At 41.4% G+C, this 16,277-nt stretch overlaps 1 protein-coding gene across 1 annotated transcript in view; it reads right to left on the bottom strand.

Moving 5' to 3' along the window:
- JAK1 (Janus kinase 1) overlaps positions 1–16,277 on the bottom strand; it is a 232,381-nt gene that overhangs the window by 156,420 nt on the left and 59,684 nt on the right. The gene's annotated exons all lie outside the window — the stretch shown is intronic.

Raw genomic sequence — 16,277 nt, 5'->3', positions numbered from 1 at the left:
CACAGTCTGGAAATAAACATAAAAGTAGGGGCAGCCCAGAGCTGCAGGTGCCGGGACTGCCCCCAGCCACGGTCCTTGGACCTTTGCCTGCCACCCCTCACTGTCTGCCTCAGAGCCACGACTAGGCCTCAGCAGCATCTCATACCACATGAGACAGGGGATACCAAAAATTCCTGGTGGGGAGTGGGGAGGGGTGCTGGGGGTGAAAGGCTACCTCCCACCCAAGGGCCCAAGCAGGCCCCAGCCAGCCAGGAGCTTGGCTCTTCTTGTGGCTGGAGTGGGAAGAAGGTGCTGGCTGAGGGCCCATCAGGCTGGCACATGGGCCATCTTGAAACCCTGGCATTTTCCCCTAACACACCAAAATATTCAGGTAACCTTAGGAGCTCCAAGCTGTCAGCTTAGCAGAGTCTGATTCACCATGGGGAGGGGGACTGGGGCAGGGGATTGATGGCAGAGCTCTACCCCCTCCTTCTGCCTTCACCCCCAGCGTGGGGAAGATGTTGAGCAATGTCTCTTGTCAGAGAGACATTTTCAGTGGCCCCTACATTGCCTTTAAATAACAGCTATGTTAGCCTCATGCATATCAAGTTTTTCAAAGTTATTTATAAGCAGGAAAAAAACTGAAGTAAAACTTTTTTTTTAACCTAAGCAAATCTTTTTTTTTTATTATTGAAGTATAATTGCTTTACAATGTTGGGTTAGTTTCTGCTGTAAAACAAAGTGAATCAGCTATATGTATACATATATCCCCTCCAGAAGTAAAACTTTGCTAATACAAAAAAAAAAAAGTAAGTGAAAAGAGAACCCACAGAATGGGAGAAAATATTTGCGAGTCATACATCTGATAAGTGTTTAATATCCAAAATATATAAGAACGCCTACAACTCAATAAAAGACAAACAACCCAATTTTTAAAATGCTCAACATCATTCGTCATTGGAAAATGTAACACAGAATCACAATAAGAAACTACTTCATACCTATGAAGATGACTATTAAACAAATAAACAAACAACAGACAGAAACAGAAATAACAAGTGTTGGCAAGGGTGTGGAGAAATTGGAACACTCATACACTGCTGGTAGGAATGTAAAATGGTGCAGTCCCTGTGGAAAACAGATTGGCAGTTCCTCAAGAAGTTAACCAGAACTACCAGCAATTCCACTCCTAGTATACACTTAAAAGAATTGAAAAGAGGGACTCAAAGAGGTATTGTATGCCAATGTTCACTGCAGCACTATTCACAATAGCCAATAAGGTGAAAACAATCCAACTGTCCATCAACAGAAGAATGAACAAAATGTGGTATATACGTACAATAGAATAATATCCAGCCAGTAAAAGGAATGAAGTTCTGATACATATTACAACATGGATGAACCCTGAAATAAGCCAGACACAAAAGGACAAATACTGTAGGAAATACATAGAAACAGAAAGTAGATTAGTGTTTCTCAGGGGCTGGAGGGAGGAGTAATGGGAAGTTATTTGCTTGATGGGTACAGAGCTTGTGTTTGGGGTAATGGAAAAGTTTTAGAAATAGATAGTGGTAGTGGTAGCACAACAGTGTAAATAATTCATGCCACTAAATTGTGCACTTAAAATGGTTAAAATAGCCTATTATGTATGTTAATTTCACCACAATAAAAACATACCCTAATTGAACTGTTCTTGTTTGTCAACTCTCCACCTAATTTTCCAGCATCTTCTTATCCTCCTCCTTTGAGCCCTGTGACCTAATGTTTGATGCTGCCCCCTTCTCTTGCAATTGCTTGAAGCCTTTCTCCTCTGTGTTGTAAACTTGGCACCAAGTTGTACACTTGGCGACAGCTGTGGAGAAGGGTGTACCAACCAGCACCAATGCTGGCCAACCATTACAGTGTTGACAAAACTGTTGCCATGGAACATAGGGCATTAGGGAAAAAACATTTTAAATAATATGAATACAAAAGTATGTATGTATTGTAAAAATATATGTACAAAAAGTACATTGAATAAAAGTTCTAGAAAACACATGTAAACCATATTTGATAGTTTTAGAAACTTGTCCAGGGAGATGAGCTTCCTTAGGGATCACCTTCCTCAATCGTTCAGGGAACAAAGCATCTTGACCTCCTGAAGCTGACTGTCCCCCAAGTATTAGGCCACAAAGACTGGGTCTGTTTAAAAGATGTTGATCCTCGATACATCTAGTCATCACCACACATGGTTACAATTTTTTTCTTGTGATGAGAACTTTTAAGATCTACTCTCTTAGCAACTTTCAAATATATAATACAGTATTGTTAACTATAGTCACTGTGCTGTACATAGGAAGTTTTATAAAATAATCTCATAAAAACAAAATCAAAACAAAACAAAAAAAGATGCTGATCCTTTAATGTCCTCTGTACTTATATTCTCCCTTGTTTTGTTTTCCTAAACTTGGCAAAATGTTTGATTGATGGCTTGGCCTTTTCATAATTATCTCAAAGCATTTTTTTGTGGGTCAGGACTTTCTTTTATAAAGTGAGACCATGTACACAATAGATCCCCCCTCTCTCTGTTCTAGCCCATAGGTCTGCCTGCATGTTGAGGGAGAGTAGAGTGTAAAGTGGAGAGTAAAGTGGAGAGTAGGTTTAAATAAGAGAAGGTAAGAGAGGCACCCAGCACAGTGCCCGACACAGAGTAGGTATTCATCCTCTTGATGAGGTACCTAATTTGGTACCTAATTTGCTACCAAGCAGTTATGAACACCCACAGGCCTCCTCCATGAAAGTTTCCCCAGTGAACAGCCATGATGATTTCTCCTTTCACTACATTCCTAAAATACTTCATGAAAACACAATTCATGCTGTAGCCATTTTATGTGTACACAGATCTTGATCAAATAAACTCTAAGTCCTTGGGGAGCCGTGGCAATATTGTGCACTCCTGCCACCCTCAGAACCTGATAAAGCCACACGTAATTTAGCACTTGTTAAATTGAATGGCTGAGAAGCAATCTGGAGCCCTGGAAAAAGCAATGGACTTGTTGCCATGAGACTTAGGTTCAAATCCTCTTTTCACGTGCGCAAGCCTTGTGACGTTGAACGAGAAACTTCAAGGCAAACTGATAGTCAAGTTTCTAAATTGAAATAGTAGCTAAGCCCAACTGCAGTGGACTGAATGTTTGTGTCTCCCCCAAATTCATACATTGAAATTCTAACCTTCAATATGATGGTATTAGGAGGTGGGGCCTTTGGGAGGGAATTAGGTCATGAGGGTGGAGCCCTTGGGAATGGGTTTAGTGCCCTTGTAAAGGGACCCCAAAGAACTCTCTCGTCCTCATTCCACCACTGGAGGAGACAATGAGATGGTAGTCCGCAACCAGGAAGAAGGTTCTTATCAGAACCTGACCATGTTGACACCTTGACCTCAGACACCTCCAGAACTGTGAGAAATACATTTCTATTGTTTATAAGCCACTCAGTCTTTGGTACTTAGTTATAGCCACCTGAACTAAGACACTAACCTACTTTCAGTACAGAATTGCAGAGATTCAAGCGTGATACCGTGCACGTGAAAGTGCTTGGTAATTTCTAAATTGTTTTCTTTATTCTAGGGTGGAACTAAAAAGGGGCAGAAGTTGGGGGAACCTGCTGGGCATTGATCATTTACAATCAGGCCATTGTCCCAACCAATTAATCAGTTACACCTAAAGTTAAAGCTATTTGCAACCTACTGAAAGGATGAGGAGATGGACAGATTTTTAATGGTAAACTCTTAGGTACACAAAAGCTTAAACTCAAAACTCCCATTAGCAATAACGGGAGTTATGCCTGCCAGGCCCACTGAGAGTTGAATGTGATCCATAATCTATCTTACTTAACATCATCAGTTTCCCTATAGCCCCTTCAAACAATCAGATGCCAGTGAAATGCCAGAAGTGGAATGAATAGCATTGATTTAGGAGAATACTGACAGTCTATTTCAATGGAGCTTTCCAAACTGAGAAGCCTATAGATATTTTGAAATCTTGATGTGCCTGTGCACATTTATTTTTGTTTACTAAAGGAGAAAGGCAGTCCTTTCATGTTGAGAAGGTACTAGAAGGGGATAATATATATAAATACATCAGCCAAAATATTTCCCCCAATAGTTGAATTTTTCCTTTTCTCCTTATTATATAAAAACTGATTACATTTGTTGAGCCTTTTATAAATTATAAAATCTTTCATATTGTCTGATTTATGAGAAATGAGCAAACCAAAAGAAATTTTAGAATTTTACTGATCACATAAGAACGAACATAATTCCTCTCCTATTCTTAGCCCACATTCATTCAGTTATCAACTCCTATCACTTCTTCCTTTAAATATCTGGTATCTGCCCCTTTCCTTCTAGTGCCGTCACGCCCTCACTCTGGCTCTTTTAATGCAGGCCCAGACTGAGGTAGTGACTTCCTAGATGGTCTTCCTTCTTTAAAACTCATGATACTTCAATCCATCTTGCACATTCTACTTTGCATAGAATGTAAAACCTTGAGGGCAGGGACTATGCCCTATATTTCCTTATATTGTAGATTTAATGATCATATTTCCTGAACAGAAAAATCTAGACACATGATCTGGCAAGTATATTTATAGAGAAAAAGAAGCAGAAATCTAAAATTGGACCTTTCTCTCCAAATCTATGGCTATTGTATCTAATAGATGTATTCTAACAAAATGCATCCTGCATCATATATATAGAATACACATGGGTCAATCTGTTTAGAACAGAGGTTGTAAACTGGTAGACCAAAGCTCAAATATGACCCATGGTAACTGTTTTGTCCAGCACTTAAAAATATAAATTTGAATTGACTGTCAACACTTAAAAATTGCTGATTTCATGTGAAAAATCAAGTTACTCTTGAGAAATCTAGAGATCTGAGGAACTGGACTTTTAGAAGTCAGCTCAAGCTAAAGTCCACCCAAGATGGGGAAACCTAATAAAGCTGGAAAACCCAAAGGGGGCTACACTTCCAGTATAAGGATAAACAGAATAAAACCTGCTGCACAGAAAGGGACAAGGAAACTTGCCTGTCTGGACCTTGGCATGTGGGAAAAATATATACAGCCAAGTACCAAGGAGAATGTGGTTATAAATTATCAAAAGATAAATACACATACATATATTTTGACATGTGTATCTTTTGATAATTTACATCCACAAGCTGATAATCCCACACACGTTTTTGTAGTCCAGTTCACCCTACTTTTGTAGTTAAAAACAGGTAGAGATACTAATTTGGTCCCGGGTAAGTAGTGACCCCAGGCAACTATAAGAATAAACACAAATGATCTCTGAATGAATGTAACTTCCATCTATATTTTGAAGAATTCCTACAGACAAAATCCAAAGAGTATGAGTTCAGAGTCAAAATCCATAAAACACACAAGTAAATGAGGCAGAGTAAAAGGCAGCAGCAACAGATAACACAAATCAGACCCGCAAAATCCTCAGCTATAGAATGTCAAGACACAGAATATAAAATAAGAAGGCTTAATATTAATTCACTCAGTAAAAATTTTTTGAATACCTTCTATTTTCCATGTAATGTTCTAAGCTCTAAGGACAAAGCAGCCAACAAAATAAATACCCTGGCTCTCAAGGAGGTTACATTTTAGGAGAGGAAGACAAACAAATAACTTAATAAAATATGTCGTATGGCAAGTGGTGAAAAAAGAAAAAAACTAGGAGAGATATGCAGTACTACAGTAGAGACCGTCCTTAAGAGCCACATGAGGATTAGCTCTGGGTGTGAGGGATGACTTGAGAGTCCTGGGCTTCTTGTGCAACTGACATTAACAAGGGACAGAGGCATAATGAGATTATAATGGTTTCAGGGCAGGCAGCGGTAAGGAACCCCACTGTGAGTATGGTTGCTGTGGAGGGAGAATTCTCTTCACAAAAGCATATAGAGTGCTAGGCCTCTCTCTTTGCTCTTGACAATGCTTATGTGAGGGTAAGGGAAGAAATGTCCTTATCTGAAGCACAGGTTACTACAGGCATCCCTCTTGCTTCCTGCTGATGGAGGTATAGAAGTCAGGGGAGAGACTGACGTTGTTTCAAGAAAATAAAGCCAACAGAAATGAGCAAGAAACTATATAGAATTGTCCAATAAAACTTCTAGGAATGAAAAAATGACAGAAATTTAAAACTCAAGTTCAAAGGGAGATTTGACGAAGCTGAAGAATTAGCAAACTGGAAATCAGTTCCTAAAAAATTATCCAAATGCAGATACAAAATATGAAAGAGAGAGTGCCAGACTTGGGCAATAGAATTAGAAGGTCCAGGGGAATTCCCTGGTGGTCCAGTGGTTACGACTCTGCACTTTCACTGCCCAAGGGCCCCGGTTCAATCCCTGGTCAGGGAACTAAGATCCCACAAGCTGCAGGATCTTAAATAAATAAAAGAAGGTCTGATACACATGTAACCAGATTCCCTAAGGAGATAGCAAAAATGAGGGAAAGGAAATATTCAGAGAAATAATAGCTGAGAACTTTCCTGAATTGTTGAAAGTCATTACCTACCTGGTCACAGCAGGCATTTGAGTTTTTGTCTATAAGTAAAAGTTTTTCTTAAACCACCATCTATGCAGCATGTTTTTAGACTTACTGGAAGTCTTCGATTTGTTTTTCTGATAGGAAACTGAAGTAATGTCTGGGCATGCACCAGTATTAAAGCCACTCTCTTCAAGGTAGAGAAGAGAAATTTTCTCACGATCCAACTTACTAATTATAACTACAGCCCGCACTTAAGTACAATGGATACAGTAGTAACTACCAATGAGTTTGGTTGATTCTCTGCAGTTTTTAACATTCTTTTGGGAAATTTCCTTTGCAAATTTTTCTATCTTTTGTTTTCCCTCCCCAGGAATGATTTGGGGGACCCACTGAAGACAGTGCCCATCAATGGGTTAAGTGGTGGAATCCAATTTTATCATGACCTTAGAGGCGCCATAAATCCCTTTCTGTTTGAGAATAAGGTCCAAACATTTTAGCATGACACAGAGGCTATTTCTTTGTCTTCTGTCCTGCTCTCCTTCCCAGGTCGGCTCTTAATACACACACACAAGACAACTCACAATTTCCCCAAATACATGAAAACATACCACCAGCCTATTAGGCCACCATGCTTTTGTACAGGAAATTCCCCCTTGACCTCATTGTGCCTCCCATCCCTTTTCAATGCTCCCCACTAACCTCCTCTCACCTAAAATGTGTTGGTCTCAAGAAAGTCTACTGGTCTTTCATGATCCTCTTCAAACAGGGCATCTGCCTACCCAAAGCTTTCTCTGACAACATCTATGGCACTTTGCACTTCAGAGGGTTCATCTCTTTATCCAGGCACGTCTGGCATGTACTGGGTGCTCAATAAATTCTTGGTGAACAAATGGTATAGAAAGTCCAGGAAAACACTGGGGGGAAAAGTCAAGCTGAAAAGGTCACTGTAGGGCCATCTTTATCCCTGGTCTCAGAAATACCACTTGTAGGAAATTTACCTCTGTAAATAATTGAGAATGGACTTGAAGATTTAGCTACAAGGCTCATACTTCATTGCTGTTTCAATAGCAAAATCCTGGGCACAATTTTAAGTCCTTCAATTGGGCTTTGGCTAAATGAATGTACAATGGAATACTAAATATTTTAAAACAAGTATGGAAAATATTTAGTGGCATGTCATGATATTTTATTCAAGGAAAAGAGGGGGTTCAAGGAAAAAAGCAGCGTGTTCAGTCTGATTACATATAATGCTATACATGAAATTGTTAACAGTTTTCTGGGCATGGGGTTCCAATTCTTTTTCTTCTTTCTGATTCTGAAAAAAAAAATCTAACTTTTCCACAATGAGTACTAATTATTTTTATGATTTTTAAAAAGGAGAGTTTTGTTTTTAAAGGACCTTTCATGGTCCTACTACTTCCCTTTGGAGCTCCAACTCTACTAAGAGGCCATTCATATTCTCAACATTCCATGGTACCCAAGGGAAAGGCTGTCCAGATATTTTAGCCTCATTTCGGAAAATGGACCCTTGGAAGGGAAAAACAGCTGCTCCAGTCAGTAGTGATTTTGAAACCCAAGCAAACAGAGTGGACGATTCCCAAGATTTTATGATGTTAGAAAACTTCCATTAGCGTGTTTCACTTTTCAAGATAAACTCCCCTGAAAATTCTGTGCTGATATTGAAATGATTTGCCATGGAAGGACTCTATCCCATCCAGGATAGAATCCTAAAGCTAGCATATTCCTTTTTACTTTAATCTACTTTTGCTTGGACATTCCACAGATGGAAATACACACACACACACACACACACACACACACACACACACACACACACACTTCTAACTCCCCGAGTTACCAAAAGGGGCACCACCACCCGCCCCCCGGCCAGCAAAGAGGCCCAGGCAGGGTGGGAGGTCCCCCTCTCCAGGGGTCAGGCAGGCTGTGAGCCCCAGGACTCGACTTCCTCCTCTAGCCTTCTGGGAGGTTCCCGCCCACTTCACTGCCGACGGTCACCAAGGAAGTCACGTTCTGGCCTCAGAGCTGTTCTGAAGCTTTTGGAGGAAAAGTGGGGGTTGGGGGGGTGAAATGGAAAGAGCCTTCGTAGGGGCCAAGAGACAGAGCCCCCTAGCTTGGTGTCTGTCACTAATTAAATGGCGATGGGGTTAAGTGATCTTCCGTTGCGTGGATTAAATCTCTCATCTGTCAGAAAAGGAAGGGGTTGACCTAGAATGACTGCGTCCCCTCTTCAGTGTTGAGGAGGGTGAGTGCCCCGATGTCCCCGGGAGCGCTGCAAAAGGAAGGAAAAATTAACATGTGCTGAATTAACGTGTAAAATACCGTTTTATTTAATCCTCCAGCAATCCCACATGATAGGTGTCCCGGATCCCAGTGTACAGTTTGAAAATAGAGGCACAAGGGCTGAGAAACGCTTTCCAACCTTTTCAACTTCATGGTATACACGGAAAACTTTTGTTTTCTTTTTTTTTTAACAGCACAGTTGGGCTAATGTGTGAGCACCAACCAGAAGCAAACTGTTCCCGTCACCCCAGGATGAGGAGCTCCAGTTCTGTTTACCTGTCCCACCTGTTACCTGTTCGCGGCTCACTGGAATGAAAGCCATGAAGCGTTTGATCCAAGAGAAGTAGGATATATCTGTGTCAAGACAGCCCTGGATTTGAGTCGCAGCTCTGCCTCGTTCGACTTCAAGAAAGTAACTTTATTTTTTTGAGCTTGTTTCCCCACCTCTTTAGGTGAAGCTAACAACAGAATGCACATCACAAAGACAGTGACGTGAGTAATGAGTGGGACCAAACGTTCATCACCGAGCCTGCACCCAGGGACCGCTCAGAGGTTTAACCCTTTCAGCGCGGCTCAAGTCCTCGCTCCTTGCGGGACAACCGGCGCGGGGCTCAGCGGAGCGCGGCGCGGCTAAGGCTGCGCGGGGGCGGGAAGGCGGCGCCCGCGGCCGGGGGAGGTTCCAGGTTTCCGCGCAGACTTCTGCGTACCCGGCCGGCTGCGTCACCATCCGAAAGGGCAGCCGGGCCGGCGAGGGCGGGAGCGAGGCGCCGCTGGAAGTCCCGGTGCTCTTACCGAAAGCGCGAGCGCGGAGTTCCCATTCGCGATCGATGCGGCTTGGCTGCGTCCCCCCCCGCATCCCCCCCGCGTCGCCTTGGGGCGCCGTTCCACCTCGTGCTCCGGCTCCTCACTGAGTCCCGGGACGCGGGCGGCGGCTGACCCAGCGCGAGAGAGGGACGGCTCCCACGCGCTTCTCAGTCCTCGGTCCCTACGGCGAAGCGAGGCGTTCTTGGCCCGGGTTGGGGCCCACCCGGAGCCCAGCTGGCCTGACCGCGCCGTAGTGCCTCGCAGTTCCCTAGTGGGGGCGGGAGTTGGCACTGCGGAAGCCTTCCCCACTTGTTTCCACCCCCGGACGGCCGCCCGACTCGCCGCATTGCACAATTCCTGCTGTGGAATTGCCGCGTGACTCGGACAGAGCCCAAAAAATGTTTCCCAGGTTTCCCCGGCCGAAAAAGGAGCGGTTGGGTGTCCCGCCCTGACCTCCGGGCGCCCTTTCAATTGCATTTTTTCGGGTGACTAGGTTGCCGTTTAAAATGCAGAGGTTGCCCTTTACAAAGAAAGAAAAAGACACTAACCGGCGGGAGCACGCGCTCTCGGTTGACGCCGGGTGAAGGCAATTGACACTTCCCCATGATATTTTCAGACAGGAAAAGTGTTTCGATCTCTTTGGGGGAGAATTCAGGAGCTGGTTTTAAGGCAGGACGGGGAGTGATGCTTAAAGGAGTTGGAGACAATCTTGAGCTTTCCAAGAATCACAGTGTTAATTAGTGCCGGTGGCGCATCGTAGGTCCTGAATAAATTAGAGAATGAATGAATATTTGGAGGAGGGATTTAAATGGTTGTCTGTAAACCAATGCTTTCATTTTGCAGATGAGGAAATCTAGAGGTTAAGTGATTTGCCCAAGGTCATCTACCAATTAGTGGTGGAAAGCAGTAAAAGAAACTGTCTCAATGTTTCAACTCCAATGCTTGTAATTATGAGATGGGTGTATTTTTCCTTCTTTATGAAAATAAAATGCCTTCTGCCGTAATATCTGCAAAGTCTTACTCCAGGCCCTCTTACTCCAGCCATCTAAAACAAAACAAAACGAAACAAAACAAAAATCTCCAAATTCAATACATACATGCAAAAGGTTAAATGTGACAATGCCAAAGGCATATGTGAGAGGCATTTTTGTCTTATTCCCATAAGCTAAGAGCAGTTCTTAATCACACAAAATATGCCCACAAACACAAACAAACAAACAAAACAGTGCTTCTGGGACTTCCCTGGTGGCACAGTGGTTAAGACTCTGTGCTCCCACTGCAGGGGGCCCTGGGTTCCATCCCTGGTCAGGGAACTAGATCCCACATGCATGCTGCAACTAAGAGTTCACATGCCACACCTAAGGAGCCGGCGAGCCACAACTAAGACCAGGCGCAACCAAATAAATAAACAAACAGTACTTCTCCAAGATGGTGTGGAAGACACCAGGTTTCCACTAACCTTACTTTTCTAAGTACAGTGTTTTGGTGTTTCGAATGGGAACTGCTAGACCCATGAGTGACCATCGTTGTTGCTCTGAGATTGGTCAGTTGGTTTACTCAGGCTTGGAATAGATTTGTTGCTCATCTTTCAAAGTAGACAAGCTGCAATTTGTGAGAACACAAGGGACTTCAATGACAGTCTTGCAGATGGCTGGACAGCTTGTTGTCTTTGAAGTTTCAAGGCTGACCAAGTATACCAAATGTCTAATTTAGGGACCAGAATTGCCCAACAAGTAGATGCGAAGATCAAAGGAATCAAAACTATAAGTGGCAATCATGAGTAAAACTTGATTCTTTTGTGGGTTGTCAAAAATGGTTTCCACAATGATGATTATGATGTCCTTATAGTAATACAATTTGAGTGCAAATTCTTATCCAAGAAAATGCTGGGTTTTCCAGTGATGGACACAACAGCAGATCAAACTATGAAATGTCTCATTTTTTAGGTCAGCCAGATACACTCTGAAATGGGGTAAACTTCTTCTGTAACTTTGCTCTTTTATCTACCCTTCTCTACATCTGATATCTTGAAGGTAGGAACAAATACAAATTGCTAGAAAAATGTGAAATTCTAGACTGCTAGGTAAAATATATTAATTCTGGTTTGATAATCCTACACAATGTTCATGAAATCAAAGCATTATCTCCTAAAATTCTAATAAGCCATTCTATTCTTCAGTAATAAAAATGTTGAACCTTAAAAAAAAATCATCTCCTATATTTTTCCCATATAGCAATTTCTGATTTGCCATTTTACCAGACTATAAAACCTGAACTCTAGAAACACAAATTGTTGGCCCCTATTATTGCCCTGCTTCGCTGCTTGAGAAAAGATATCTGATCAAACAAAAAAACACATCTTTTCCAAGTCAGATCTTACCAATAACAACTTTGGATGCAAATGATACTTTTTAATATATTATGTATTTCTTTCAATACCATTACATAACTGGTGTTGAATTTTTTTGCAAAGAAAATATCTCAGAACAATTTCAATTGTTATCAACATTAATTAGTTTAACTATAAGATGATATTTATCAGTTATGGTACAGCATTTTGGAATTGGTTGGGTCATTAGAGAAAATGCAATTATATTCCTCCTTTTTACAGATGAGAAACTGAAGGCTACTGAAATTAAGCAATATATGGAGTTCCTGACAGTCAAAAACAGAACTGAGGATTCTGATTTGCCATGTGTTTTACAAAATCATCACCATAGCCTTCATTTCATAAGTGTGTGGTTCATACCATGTGTAAGGCATGGTGCTTAAAACCGCGGATATGAAAAGGTATAAGAAGCTCTCAAAGATTTTTTTTTTTTTTTTTTGCGGTACGCGGGCCTCTCACTGTTGTGGCCTCTCCCGTTGCGGAGCACAGGCTCCGGACGCGCAGGCTCAGCGGCCATGGCTCACGGGCCTAGCCGCTCCGCGGCATGTGGGATCTTCCCGGACCTGGGCACGAACCCGCGTCCCTGCATCGGCAAGCAGACTCTCAACCACTGCGCCACCAGGGAAGCCCTCAAAGATTTTTTATAATCTAATTGGTGATCTAGGCCAATGCTTCTCAAACTTTAATGTTCATAGGAATCACACAGGGATCTTGCTAAAATGCAGATTCTGATTCACTGGTTCTGGAATGGGGCCTGAGATTGTTTTGCCACTGATATGCCCCAAGGAGATGCCAATTCTGCTGGTTCACAGACCACACTTTGAGTAGTGCAGTGTAGGAAATATAAATAGAAAGATAATTAACAGTCTAGTAACCTGAAATTTTTGTAACACAAAATTTTGTAACACAAAATGATAAAAGCTTCTTAGCATCGGAAAATGGATGTTACAAAACTCATGCTGGTTACTTCTAGGAATGTCCCTCAGACACTCAGAGCATATTTACTGTTACAAAATAATAATCTATTTTTGTCTCTGAGAGCAAAACATACTAGAAATAACATAAATAGTGGGGCAAAGAGAAAGAAAGGAAAAAAGTGATGGCAAGAAATAACATCAAAGGAAGAGAGAGAAACAACATAAATTTTTTTCAAAAGAATTTAAAACCACCACAGCCAACTATCAGTACTTCTTGAGAATATCAATGAAAATGTGGTGCTGTACAATGGATATGAAGTCAGGAAGTCTTGATGAGTTCTGGTCTGCCATTTAGTGGCTATATAATCTTTAGATTTATATGTAAGTTGTTTAGCTTCATTTTCCCTATCAGAAAAAAGAAAAAAAAGAGATAAATGCTTCCAATCCCCCTGGACTGAATAATTAAATGCATTAAATAAGATGATAATGCACTTGACACAGAACTTCAGAAGAATGTACAAACTTCAAAATGCATTTTAGGGCTTCCCTGGTGGTGCAGTGGTTGAGAGTCCGCCTGCGGATGCAGGGGACACGGATTCGTGCCCCAGTCTGGGAGGATCCCACATGCCGCGGCGTGGCTGGGCCCGTGAGCCATGGCCGCTGAGCCTGCATGTCCGGAGCCTGTGCTCCGCAACGGGAGAGGCCACAACAGTGAGAGGCCTGCGTACCGAAAAAAAATAAATAAATAAAATGCATTTTAGGTTTAGAAAATGTCAGCAATCTTATTAAAACCACTGCAGTGACAAATAGTTCTAATCTTACACAAACTATTTGAGAGAACAGAAAAAGCAGGTACCCTCTGTGACTAATTTTATGAGGCTGTTATAACCTATTATAACCTAATAAGGACAATGCATACAAAAAAGGAAAATAAAAGGCCCATATCCCTCATTAGCATAACTACTAAAATGCATGACTAAGTTTGGTTTTTCTCAGAAGTGGAGGTTGATTGAACATTAGAAAATCATTAATGTAATTCATGATATGGACACATTAAAGGAGAAAATCATATGATAATCTCAATTTCAGAAGAAAAAAGTCTACAGCAAATATTATGCATAATGGTGAAATGCTGAACGTATTCCATCTGAGAGCAGAAACCATATAGGATTGCCTGATATAACCCATCCTATTGGACATTATACTGGAGGTCCTAGCCATTTTTTTATTTTTCCAGCCATTCTTTTTGTTGTACCTTGGCCTTAAAGGTAGGGGGAAAAGACACACACACACACACACTAATTGGAAAGGACAAAAGTGTCATTATTTGCAAATGATTTGATTGTATATGTAGAAAATCTAAAAGAACCTGTAGATAAATTACAAGAATTCATAAGAGATGTTAGTAAGATTGCAAGATACAAAATCAATAATACCATAGTAGACAGAATGATGCCCCCTACCCCCGCAAAGATGTCTAGATATTAATCCCCTGAAATTTGTGAATATACTGCCTTACATGGCAAAAGTGACTTTGCAGATATGATTAATTTAGGGATTTGAGATGGGCAGATCATCCTGGATTATTTGAATGTAATCACAAGTGTACTTCAAAGTGAAAGAGGGCAACAGAAAAGGCAAGGTAATGTACTATAAGAAGTACATTACTTCCCTGGTGGCACAGTGGTTGGGACTCTGCCTGCCAATGCAAGAGATACGGGTTCATGCCCTGGTCTGGGATGATCCCACATGCCACACAGCAACTAAGCCCGTGCACCACAACTACTGAGCCTGCACTCTAGAGACCGTGAGCCACAACTACTGAGCCCGAGTGCCACAACTACTGAAGCCCGCATGCCTAGAGCCCATGCTCTGCAATAAGAGAAGCCACTGCAATGAGAAGCCCATGCACTGCAACGAAGAGTAGCCCCCGCTCGCCGCAACTAGAGAAAGCCCTCGCGCAGCAGCGAAGACCCAACACAGACAAAAATAAATAAGTTAATTAATTAATTAAAAAAAAAGAAGAAGAACTTGACCTGCTGTTGCTGGCTTTGAAGATGCAAAAAGGGGGCCACAAGCTAAGGCATGTAAGTGGCTCTAAAAACTGGAAAGGGGGACTTCCCTGGTGACACAGTAGCTAAGAACCTGCCTGCCTGTGTGGGGAACCCGAGTTCAATCCCTGGTCCCAGAAGATCCCACATGTCGGAGGGTGACTGGGCCTGTGCACCACAACTACTGAGCCTGCGCTCTAGAGCCCACGAGCCACAACTACTGAGCCCACACACCGCAACTACTGAAGCCCACGTGCCTAGAGCTGGTGCTCCGCAACAAGAGAAGCCACCGCAATAAGAAGCCAGCACACCGCAACCAAGGGTAGCCCCCACTCTCTGCAGCTAGAGAATGCCTGTGAGCAGCAACGAAGACCCAACACAGGCAAAAAAAAAAAAAAAAACAACTGTAAAGGGCAAGGAATAGATTCTCCCCTAGAGCCTCCAGAAACAAACACAGTCTTTCTAACACCTTGATTTTAGCCCAATGAGACCCATTTCTGTCTTCTAAACTATAGAAATGCAAGATATTAAACTTCTGTTGTTTTATGCCACTAAGTTTGTGGCAATTTTTTACAGGAGCCTTAGAAAATAATACAATTATAAAACCATTGATTTCTAAATACCAGCTCATAAATGAAAATTAAGAAGATAATATCTATGACATTTGTGGTAGCATTCAAATTTATTTTAAAAATCCAGGAATAAATCTAACAAAATATATGCAAGAAAATTATAAAACTTTATTGAATGTTGTTAAAGAGAACGTAAGTAAATGGAGATATATTATGTTCATGGATTGGAAGACTTAACATTTAAGGATGTGAATTCTCCCAAATTGATCTATGGATTCAATTGCAATTCCAATCAAAATCCCAATAGACACTTTTTCGGTGAAACTTGACAACTTGATTCTAAAATTTATATGTAAGTGCAAAAGGCCAAAAATAGCCAAGACACTCTTGATGAAGAAGAATAAGATAGAGGACTTGCTACCAGATATTAAAATTTATAAAGTCATAATAATTAAGATAGTATGACATTGGTCCAAGGATAGAAGAATACATCAATGAATTTGTAGAGAGAGCCCAGATCTAGATTAATATGGACAAAGAGGCACTACAGAATAAAGGAGAAATGACAGACCTTTCAGTAAATGGTGCTGGAATGTTTCAGTATTCATTACAAAAATGAAATTGGACACTTACTTCATACCATACAAAAAAATAATTTCTAGGTGAATTAAAAATCTACTGTAAAAGGCAAAACTATAAACATTAAAAATATATATATAGGAGAAAATAT

This window comes from Lagenorhynchus albirostris, chromosome 2 (assembly GCF_949774975.1).
Source record: "Lagenorhynchus albirostris chromosome 2, mLagAlb1.1, whole genome shotgun sequence".
NCBI lineage: Eukaryota > Metazoa > Chordata > Mammalia > Artiodactyla > Delphinidae > Lagenorhynchus > Lagenorhynchus albirostris.
This window is presented reverse-complemented; position numbering and strand designations above follow the sequence as displayed.